Source organism: Apteryx rowi, unplaced genomic scaffold (genome assembly GCF_003343035.1).
Source record: "Apteryx rowi isolate R43461 unplaced genomic scaffold, aptRow1 scaffold_68, whole genome shotgun sequence".
NCBI lineage: Eukaryota > Metazoa > Chordata > Aves > Apterygiformes > Apterygidae > Apteryx > Apteryx rowi.
The window spans coordinates 2,634,656-2,644,778 of NW_020450960.1; the positions used below are offsets into that span (position 1 = coordinate 2,634,656).

Sequence of the window (10,123 nt, forward strand, 5' to 3'; positions counted from 1 at the left end):
TGCACCCTGCACCCATCAACTGGACCCCAAGAGCCACCAGCTGGACCCCAAGAGCTGCCAGCTGCACCCTGCACCCATCAACTGGACCCCAAGAGTTGCCAGCTGGACCCTCCTTCCACCAGCCGGACCCCAAGAGCTGCCGCTGGACCTTGCTCCAAATCAGCCAGACCCCAAGAGATACTGGTCAGACCCCATTCCCACCAGCGAGACCCCCAGAGCCACTGGCTGGACCCGGTTCCCATGAGCTGGACCCCAAGAGTTGCCAGCCGGACGTTACACCTATCAACCAGACCCCAAAAGCCACCAGGCGGCCCCCGCTCGGCCTGGCTGGCTGCGGGATGTGCCTCTTCGGGACGTGCGGGGTGCTCCCAGCGAACGCACAAACCTCCCGCGGGGACGAGGCCCGGCTTCCATCCCAGTTGCCTTCCCGCGCTCCCGGTGTCCCCAGCCCCCGTGAGCCGCCGACCAGGAAGCGCCCGTTTGGTCCTACCGCCCCGCTTGCCCATCGGCACCCGAAGCTGCGAGTCCTTTGGGGCCGGGACCGTTCCGGACCGCGCCGCGTGTGCAGCACCTGGCGCTGGGGCCCGGAGGGAAGCAGGCTCTTGGCTGCCGCTGGCGTCCGTGCGCGACCCTCCCAGCGGGAACGCGGGGCCGACGGGGCACTCGGTGCCCTGGTTCTTCCCATACGAGAAAGTTTTAACAGAGACGCAGTCCCGGCTCCCGCTTTGACCTTGGAATCACCTTGGCTCTCTGAATACAAACACTAATTTTCCTCCAAGCGGCGTCTCTTTTTACTCGTGGTAAATTCCTCCAGCGCGTTCCCTGCGTTGCCTCTGCAGCCTGCGCACCACGGCTGAAATGGCAGCCACGTGCCATGAGGAAACCCTCCTTCGCTGACTTTAACTCTGTCCATCCCTAAAATAGCACCGGGCTCGGAGAGCCTGGCTGCTCCGGGGGGGGTGGCGGTGCCCACCCTCGCTGCCCCCGGCTTTCCGCAGGGTGCCGGGGCGCGTGCGGGTGCCCGGGGCCGCTCCAATCCCCCGACCCGCGTGTGCAAACGCTCCGCTGGGAGGAGAGAAGGGGGAAGAGGGACGTAGCGGAGGGCGGCAGCCGGCAAGAGGGAGAGGAAGGACCGAGCGCCAGGGCTGGCGCTGACCTCGGCGCTCTCCGAGTCCCAGCTGGGACCGTTCGGCTCGGAAAACACCTGTTTGGGGGTTCCATGTATCGGCGCTGGGGCGATGCTGGATCCCCGGGCGCTACGTGGTCCCGGGGACGCGGCGCTCRGCAGGTGTCGATCCGTGGAGGGCAGGACGGGGAGATAACGCCCCTCGCAGCTGCCGGAGGGCCAGGGGACGGCAGGAGAGCTGGGAAGGGCGCTGGGAAGCGGCCTGAGGAGCAGGAATAGCTGAAAGAACTAAATATGGAAAACTTGGACAAAACAGAGCTGAAGGAGGGAGATGCTTTCCTCGCAGAATTCAAAGCGTATAAACAAACCCAGGGAGGGAGAGAGGTTGTCCGGAGGGGGCCTTTATGAGTAACGTTTAGAAACACTAGCTGAAAATATGTCTGTAGAAAAGGCTGTTTTATCAAAGCAAATTTCCAGCGTTGTGTGGGAAAGCATCAGTTCTGGGCACGTGTTGTTTCGGGGGGAAAGGTGGTGCGAACAAGGGCCTCAGGAGGGTGGAAAGCTTCTCCTCCTAGCATTTTTCCAGCTGCCGTGTTTTGATTATAAAACAWGAAGTTTCACGGCAATATTGAAGGCAATAAAATATGCAGCTTTACTGACACGAGACTTCCTGTCCGCCTCCCTGGTTTTCTGCTTCGCTTGGCAGGCTGCTCCGGGACCTGTCGCCGTCCTCGCGCCGGGAGGGACTCGGCGGCTCGCGGTCCGCGCGTGGGACCAGGCTGTCGGCCGGGGAAGCGGGGGAGAGCGAGGGGGCTGCAGGCTGGGCTGGCGCCGCCGTTCACCCCAAAACACTTTCCTCCCACAGGATGGACAAAAGCCCTGGACTTAGTCTGGTGCCGGGATCCCGTTACGGCTCTTCCCATCTCTTACTTCATTAAGGAGCTCAGCTCGACAATCCGTCAGATCCTCGCCACCTTCTCCTTTAGGTTTTGGGTTTGCGCAGACGAAAAGGGGGGTGTTTAATGGGATTATGCGGGGTGGCCCCTGGGTGGGCAGAGTGACTTGGCGGGCGGCTGGCCATTCCCGTCCCCTTGGCGCGGCTGGATGCCTTGCCCACGGGGAGGAACACGTTGCTCAGGATGCTCCAGGAGGTTGTTGGTGCTGCGTCAGCTACTGCAGCCTTCTCCGTTACTCCTGCGACGTGTCCCACTTCTCGAAGGAGAAAGAGCTGCAGTGAGATGCTGTAAAACCTCCTTTTACCATTCTGCAGGGAGCAGCTGGGTCACGTGGACCCACCGGTGTCCCACTGGGAGGGCCAGCGTGGTTGATCTGTGCTGGGTATCAGCCAGGTAATAGGCGCTAGCACATTAGCAGCTGCCTGATCTCCTTCCACTTGGGATGCGCCAGGCTTTGGGAAACCCACGCTTGGAGCTGGGAGCAGAGACGCCAGCTGGATCTTTGCAGTGGGACCAAGGGAGCTGAACCAAGTCCAAGCTTTTAGCTGGGAGCTGCATCCTCTCCCCGCTCCGGGAAGATGAGAGGAAAGTGCTTCCCTGGAAATCAGGTCTCTCTTTCGGAGCTGGGCTGAGCGTCTCGGCTCAGAGTGTGGCTCTCTTGCAGCTCTTGAAGTAAGCTCTACAGATTTCAAAGCCTGAGGGCTTTTTAATGACTTCTGTCAAAAATCTGTGACACGCTCTGTGCAAAGCGGCTGGGCTGGTCAAGCAGGTATCGGGCTTCGTGCTGTCACCTGATCCGAGCTCGGATTCGCAGCGCAGAGAACGCGGCGAGTTAGGAGAGCGTGTCCCGTTAACTGCTCTGCTTTTGGCTGCCCGCCGCGTCTGGAGCACGAGGAAATAACTGGTTGAACAGTGGTAGGTCCGAGGCTGCGGGCTGGGGTGCTGGGTGCTTCCTCATGGCGCCCAGTTTTTGGAGTGGCTCCGCTCCGCAATAAAACACCTGCTTTCCTGGTGCCAGCTCAGAGGAGGGCACCATCCCCTGCTGAGGATCCCTGTCTCGGCACTGCCAGCCCAAACCACAGGACGGCACCTGAAGGGACACATTTTTCTGTGCAGTTTAAAGGATGAGATTTCTACAAGGCCTCCAAAAACACATGTGTGTATGTGTATGCATATATTGGTGTACGCTCTTTAATGGAATAAAGATGGTCCCGAACCAGGAGATGTGCTGGGTGGAATGTGGCACTTGCAGGCCAGGTTATGAGCGCTGGGGAAATTCGGAAAGATGGTTCGCAGCCAGGGCCTGGGTATGAACCTGGATRCGACACAAGAAATGGGGCAGCCTGCTGGACTAAGGGGCCCTAAAACCTGGCCCTAACTATCTTCTTTTTCCCCTGGTGTGTCTATGTCCAGTCAGATGCCAGTACATAATTCATTGCCATTTCTTTGTAATACATTACGAGAGCCAACACTTTTCTTGGGGATTGCTGTCCCAAAGCAATAGCTCACTTGGGATTAGTCTAGAGTTCAGTTGTAATGGGAGTCACATGGGACAGGAGAGGCGAAGGGCCAGGCATGTAACCTCTGCTGTAGGATCCAGTTTTCACAAGTGTCAAACAAATTCAGCCCTTCTGAAACCTGGCTCCAGAGTGCAGTAAAGCTCCTCTGGGTCTTACCGCTGGTGTGGCAGAGAACTGGCTGAGCAGGTAGCAGATGTCACTGAGTGTGAAATCAACAAACCATGAAGAAATTTATGCAAGTACCAATAAAGCGGAGAGTGGGAAAAGTTTTTTTTTTTTTTCCCCTTGTTTTTCTTGGCTCCTCCATGTTTCGGGTAGGCTGGCACTGAGACCTCTGCGGTTGCGGAGGGCTACAATCCTTCTTGGGGAAGCCGAGCCGCTCTGAACAATGCATCCATTGCTGCTGAGAGAGCAGGTGGGAAGGAAACAGAGCATCGCRGGCTTAGCACACAATAGAATTAAGCTGGAGGAGGAGTGGGGTATTGTGTAGAAACCCCTCGAGTGGGGCCTGCTCAGTGGCAGGAAAAACAGCTGGTTTGTTCCACAGCTGCGCCTGGCAGCAAAGTCAGCAGCATCACTGGCTAATTGATTTAGAAATGAGTCATTTTGAAGAGGGGCTGTACAACATCGCGTATCACCACTCTCAAGCATTACAACGAAAGCCGAAGACCAGCCCAGAGAGAATTAAAAAACAACAACTGAGAATTAAAAAAATAACTGTGGCATGTGTTTTATTTCTCTTGGCTGCTGTGCCTCACAAATGCCCTGAGGTCATGAAGTTGCAAGAATTTCAACAAAACTGCAGGAATTCGCTGCAAGATGTCTCCCAGTTCAGTGCCAACACGTAGGCTTCGGGCAGCCTGGCTCTGAAACCACATCATATGTGACCACAGAGATTTGTTGCATTTCCTACCTTTGGGCAAATGTCATGCAACAGAAACCACAGACACCGAGTGTGTTTGCAGTGTCCACGAGGGCTCTTTCTCCTCTCTCGTTAGGGTGCAAGCCATACGCAATGAAGCACTGTACCAGAAACGTGCTAATTGTTAGCAGACGCCTCCAGTTTCAGAAACTCTGTGGAGAGGGCAAGGGGAACCACAGGAGCCAGACAGGACCTGACTTTGCTTTTCCCTGTCCAATGACATTAAAGCACCAGACAGGCAAATCCTCTCTCTAGCTGTAAGTTGGATGCAATCAACTTGGGCACCAGGGAGACAAGGAGGAGGCAAAGGCATATTGCTTTAGAGTCACTTTTCAGGACGCACTTTTTCATGGGAAAAATACTGAAGCAGCATGAGTCACGCGTTGGTGTAACACATCCCTAAGCCAAAAAAGCAGCGCCTGGGAAGCGGCACGGCCGAGCCGGGGCACAGACTTTTGCTTGAATCGGCTCCAGCTGGGGCAGGAGAGCAGCAGAAAGCCGCGCTGCGATGATGGATGGGAGGCCAGTGTGAAGCGAGTTGGACAGCTCCTCGCCCGGGTGCCCTTCCCGGCTGCCGCACGAGCGGTGCCCGCGCGGCCCGGGAAGCGGCTGCTCGCCTCGGCCCCAGGCCTCGGGCCTCGGTACCGGCGGGGCCCGGCCCGGCCCAGCCCGGAGACGGCCCGAGCCAGGGAAGGCCCGAGCCAGGCCCTGCCGCAGCCGAGGAGCTCGGGTGCCCCCCCGAGGCCAGCCGGCACCGGGCTCCCCCCGCWGCGAGCCCCGGGCACGGCCCGCACCGAGGGCAGCGGCCCGCGGGCCCCGCCCGGTGGTTCCGCCCATGGCGGCGCCCTTCCCGCCTCTCCCGCCCCGCGCCGAGCGGAGGTCTCGCGAGATCCGCCCCGGGTCATGCGCCTGCGCAGTGCCGCGGCCCAGGGGAAAGGGGCGGAGCCTCTTCACCGCCGCCTCACGGTTCCGCCGCCATCTTGTTTCTCGGCCGCTGGGCGCTCGCTCCGCTCTGGTCGCCCCCTCCCCCTCCTTCCCGCCTCCCTTCAGCCGGGCCGGAGGCAGCGCGGGCGCCGGGCGGAGGAGGCGGAGGTCGCGGCGCTGGCTGCCCCGGTGAGTGCGCGGGGTGCGGGCGGGACGCGGCGGGGGGAGTCTGCGGCCTGTGAGGGGGCGCGGGCGGCCCGAGGGGTTCCCCCCTCCCCCCCCTCCGGCTCCGCGCCTATGGGCAGCGCCGCGCCCGCTGATTGGCCGGCGCCGGGGGAGGCGGGCGAGGAGGACCGCGCGCTGATTGGATGCCGAGAGGCGGACCGGGGAGAGGACAGGAAACCGAACCGTTTCCCCGCGCGGCCCGGGGGGTGGGGGGAGGGGCGCGCCGGGGGGGGCGCCGGGGGCAGGTGCCGCCGGACGGCCCGGCGGGCAGGCCAGGGCACGGGAGGCCTCCCCGGACCGGCAGCGGGTGCGGGGCCGGCCTGGCGAGCCCGGACAGGTGACGCGCCCCAGGAGAGCTCGGTGCCGCGTGCCGGGGATGCTGTGTTTTACCGACCTCTGGCTTTTAAGAGACCTCTCCAAAGTCCGACCGATGCTTAAACTTGGTAGGAAGAGGGGCAGAATCAAAGCTAGGCCCTGAAAGCACCTGGGAGCGTTTTGAAGATCTCTGGTGAATATCTGAGGAATTGGTTAATCTGTGCTTGAAACCCAAACGTTTGAGCACTGAGAGTTGTGAAAACGTTTGCACATAAACAGTGTCTCCCTAGATTTTTATTTTTTCTAAACTGTAAAAACGAAAGAAATGCACATCAGTAATGGTGTAATGTTATACACGAAATGCCATGTGAATATGATAGGGATGAAAGCTAATTCTTTTGGGCTGGGTTAGATTTCATTGAGATCAGTTTTTTCATAGGCCGCGTCAGTAGCTGTGCTGGCGTGTGCATGTCCGTGTGGGGTCGGGAATGAGTGGGGAGCATAGGAGAAACAGGATGTCAGGACTTGTTCTTGGTGGCAGTGCTGGCTTGTGCTTGCTGCTCGTTGAACGGTGTCCAGGGCTGATACAGGAACCCAGAGCTCTCAGCAGACTTCAGGTTGCTTACAGAAAAAGAAACTGTAATGCTAGCTACTTCTCCTGGAATCTGACATGTTACCTTTAGAGATGCTTTTCTTGCTGAGTAGAGTATTCTCCACATATTCACAAATAAATACTTGTCTGTCTCAACAGTTGTCTGAGTACATGCAATTAAAATGGAAGTCTCAACTGACTTCACTTACCATGTCAAGCACAGTCTGCAAGTATGTGGTTAACTTTTTCCTCTTCTATTCCTACCTCCAGAAAACAGACCTCCTGGGTCATCAAACATAATTTGCTGCTGTTGCCCTTGGCAACATCATATGTCTTTTCTTAGGCTTACCAGTGCCCTCCTCAAATTAGGTTAAGTTTTTGGACTAGACTACTCCTGGTGGATCTGTGTTTGTCTTCAGCCGAATTGTATTCTAGTTACCAGTCTAAACTTATCTGTGCCCAACTTACTGCCTTTGAGCACTGGTCATAAACAGTAATAAMCTGATGTAATTTCACTTCTGGCATAACACGTTCCCTCATAACTACTTTGGTTTTCCATGTCACTGCTACTCACAGCTACTCGTTTGAGGTCTGGCGTGCGCTGGCCACCTTTGGTCCACTTTGAGCACAGCAGAGTGGAAGGATTCAAACACGTTTCAGGATGGATGCAGAGTTCTTGGTCAAACAAAGCAAAAAGCGGTGCTTTGAAATGCCAGTGCAGCACAAAGAGTTGTTTACTCAGCACGAGGACTGAGAAACAGGTATAATCCAGCTGGATCTTGGATCTGCTGTGGGTTGGCTGGGTGACCTTGAGCCAGTAATTTGTCCTGTACTGCCAACCTGTTCCCTCTTATTATTTTGTACTTTATAAAGATAAGTGCCACAACCTGCAAAGATGCAATGGTAGATTAAATTGGGTTAATAGCATACATTTCTCCTTATGTCTTTCCAGGAACTTTGTGTTTAAAGCTTTCAAGCAGGATTTCCGCGATTTCTTAGTGTTAGCTTAACTGCTCCATATGATTTCAGAACAAAAACAGATACAATGATTGAAATAACTCCTTTAATGCAGGGGTTCTCAAACTTAATTTGTTCTATCACTGTCATGGGGAATTAAATTCTGTGAAAGTAATAGTTGTTCCCATGGCCATGCTGGGTCGTATCTGCACTTAGGAGAGGGGCCTCTAGATCCTTCCCCTCTCGCCTGGAGACAGGGGTTGCACCATGGCATGAAGAAGGCACATGAGAATGTGTTTGGGCAGTTATTACTGCTCAAACATCCAGACAGACATTCCTCTTCTCTTCTGCAGGGAAAGTTGGTGGGCTGTTTTGGTTTTGTTTTGCATACCGCTTTAAAGTACCTTGCATACCTCTAATAGTAAGCATACCACAGCATGGAGGCCCTTGCTTTTATCTGTGGAATGACACAGGAAGAGAACAAAGCATTACTAGGTATAATTTTTTTAAGACATGTCACACTTTAACCAATTATATTTAATAAATCACTGGAAAGATCTATCTTTAAATTAATCTGGTTTTGCTATCTGATTCAAACTATTTTAATACTGGTTAAGCATTCACCATGCTTCATATTATCTTTTTCCTCTACTGCTCTGTATTTAATCCTCTAAGCATTATTTTCAAGCAGTAAATAGTATCTTGGAATGCAGCTTGAAATCCATTTGGGTATTGTTGATAACTTTCTGAAAGTGCAAAATAGTTCTGTGTCTGCATAGGTAAAATATCATCTGTACTTTGTAAATACATTATTCCAAGCCTTCAGCCTCTCTAAGATCTACTGAAATATTTTTGGAGGCACTGAAAACTGCACAGTGGGTACCTGCAGAGCGCTTTGTGATGGTACTGTTGCAAGTAGCAAGGCCTGAAAGGCTGTTTTGTGTGTGTGCATGGTTAAAGCTGCAAAGTGAGATCTTTGGTGTACGCGGCTGAGAAGGAAAAACCCTACTAGCACACTTGCTTCATGTCATGAAGCATTTTGCAAGGAGGCACTGTTGCATGGGAGGGTTGTTGAAGGTGTTCATGCTTACTGAAATGACTTGGTATCTTTGCCAGCAGGGCATCTTGTTTGGGCAGCCACATGGTAAACCAGGGGATTTATCTGGCTGTAAAGCAGTCTTTTTTTTTCTGGATTGTTTTTTAGTCTGTGTATATACATCTATATGTACATGTGTGCGTATGTATTTGATTCAGGTTGCTGCACAGCCCCACAAATGTTCTCGCTGGATCAGCGGTAGAAGGAGCTCTGAGCAGCAGTGCCACCAAACGTTGAACTGTGACTCATATCTGACCAGTGCTTCCTTCTTTGAAGATGCCAACTTACACTGGCCCCGTTTGTGTGGCTGCTTATGAGCCCGATGTGCTCAGTGAGCCTGTTCACTACGGGGGTCTCCACGAAGGATTCCACAGAAGTTTTGTCAGATGGTGCCCTCCACCCTAAACCCAGCAAACAGGAGTGTTTGTAGGTTTTTTCATACAAAGAAGCAGGGGGAGAGGGAAGAGGTGTCTCGTGGGTTTCGTCTGTGATGTCTGGCCAGGGATTTCTGCAATATTACTTCCATTCTGGTATTTTAGATTGCTACCTCTCCTAGTGTCAAATACTGCTGCATGTGCTGTGCGAGCAGCAGCGCAGACAGCTCTTCACAAACATTGTAGTGATTAAAAACATGGAGATGTCCTGGTGAGCACTTACAGGCAAAGTTAGATCAAATGAAAACAAACCACGTAGCCTTGCAGGTGACTACTGTATTGCTGGAGCCAAACTCGCGCGTTGCTGACAGAGACAGTGGGTAGTTGTGCCAAGAGCATCCAGCTCTGCTTGGGAAGGAGCCCCAGGAGGTGTCTTCCTCCCTCTGCATCACTGCTGCAATGGCGGGCTGTTTGAGGGCTGCGCATGCACCATGCGTGTGTGTGCACATGCACGTTGTGCAAGTGCGTGCACCTTATGTATGTGCATATGCATGATGTGCAAGTGCACGCACCTGGTACGTGTGCACATGCAGGTCGTGCAAGTGCATGCACCTTGCACGTGTGTGTGCCCGTGCAAGTGCGTGCACCTTGCACGTGTGTGTGCCCGTGCAAGTGCGTGCACCTTACGTGCGTGCACATGCACGTCGAGTAAGCGCAGGCACCTGGCGCGTGCCCACGCGCAGCGTGTGTCCGCGTGCGTCCCCGCACGTGCCGCGTCGCCGACGCCCGCGCGCTGCCCCGTGACCCGCCGGTGCGCTCGGCGCCCCGTGACGCGGCGCGGGGGGGGGCTGCAGGAGTGACAGCCTGGCGAGCCAATCGGGAGCCGCGCCACGGCCCCCCCCCCCGGCTGTTTGAATAGGAGCCGGGCAGCCAATAGGGGCCGGCGGGGCGGGCGGTGAGGCTCAGCAGGCCGCGGCTGCGGACGGTCCCGGGCGGCGGGACGCGGCTGCCCCCCACGGCGGGCGGGACGCGCTCTGACCCCGCGGCCGCCTCTCAAGGTAACTTTACAACAGGAAGTGGACGGCGAGGTTGCGCTGCCGGCGCCAGCCAATGGGC

At 55.4% G+C, this 10,123-nt stretch overlaps 1 protein-coding gene across 3 annotated transcripts in view; it reads left to right on the forward strand.

Annotated features, from left to right (window-relative positions):
• Positions 1-5,467: 5,467 nt before the first annotated feature.
• Positions 5,468-10,123, forward strand: part of NFYC (nuclear transcription factor Y subunit gamma) — a 39,507-nt gene continuing 34,851 nt past the window's right edge. For 2 of the 3 annotated variants that reach the window (XM_026085955.1, XM_026085956.1), the window contains exon 1: positions 5,556-5,637. The gene's annotated coding sequence lies outside the window, so the exon portion shown is untranslated. Of the gene's footprint in view, positions 5,638-10,123 lie in introns of all 3 variants that reach the window. The other variant, XM_026085957.1, reaches the window with a different exon arrangement.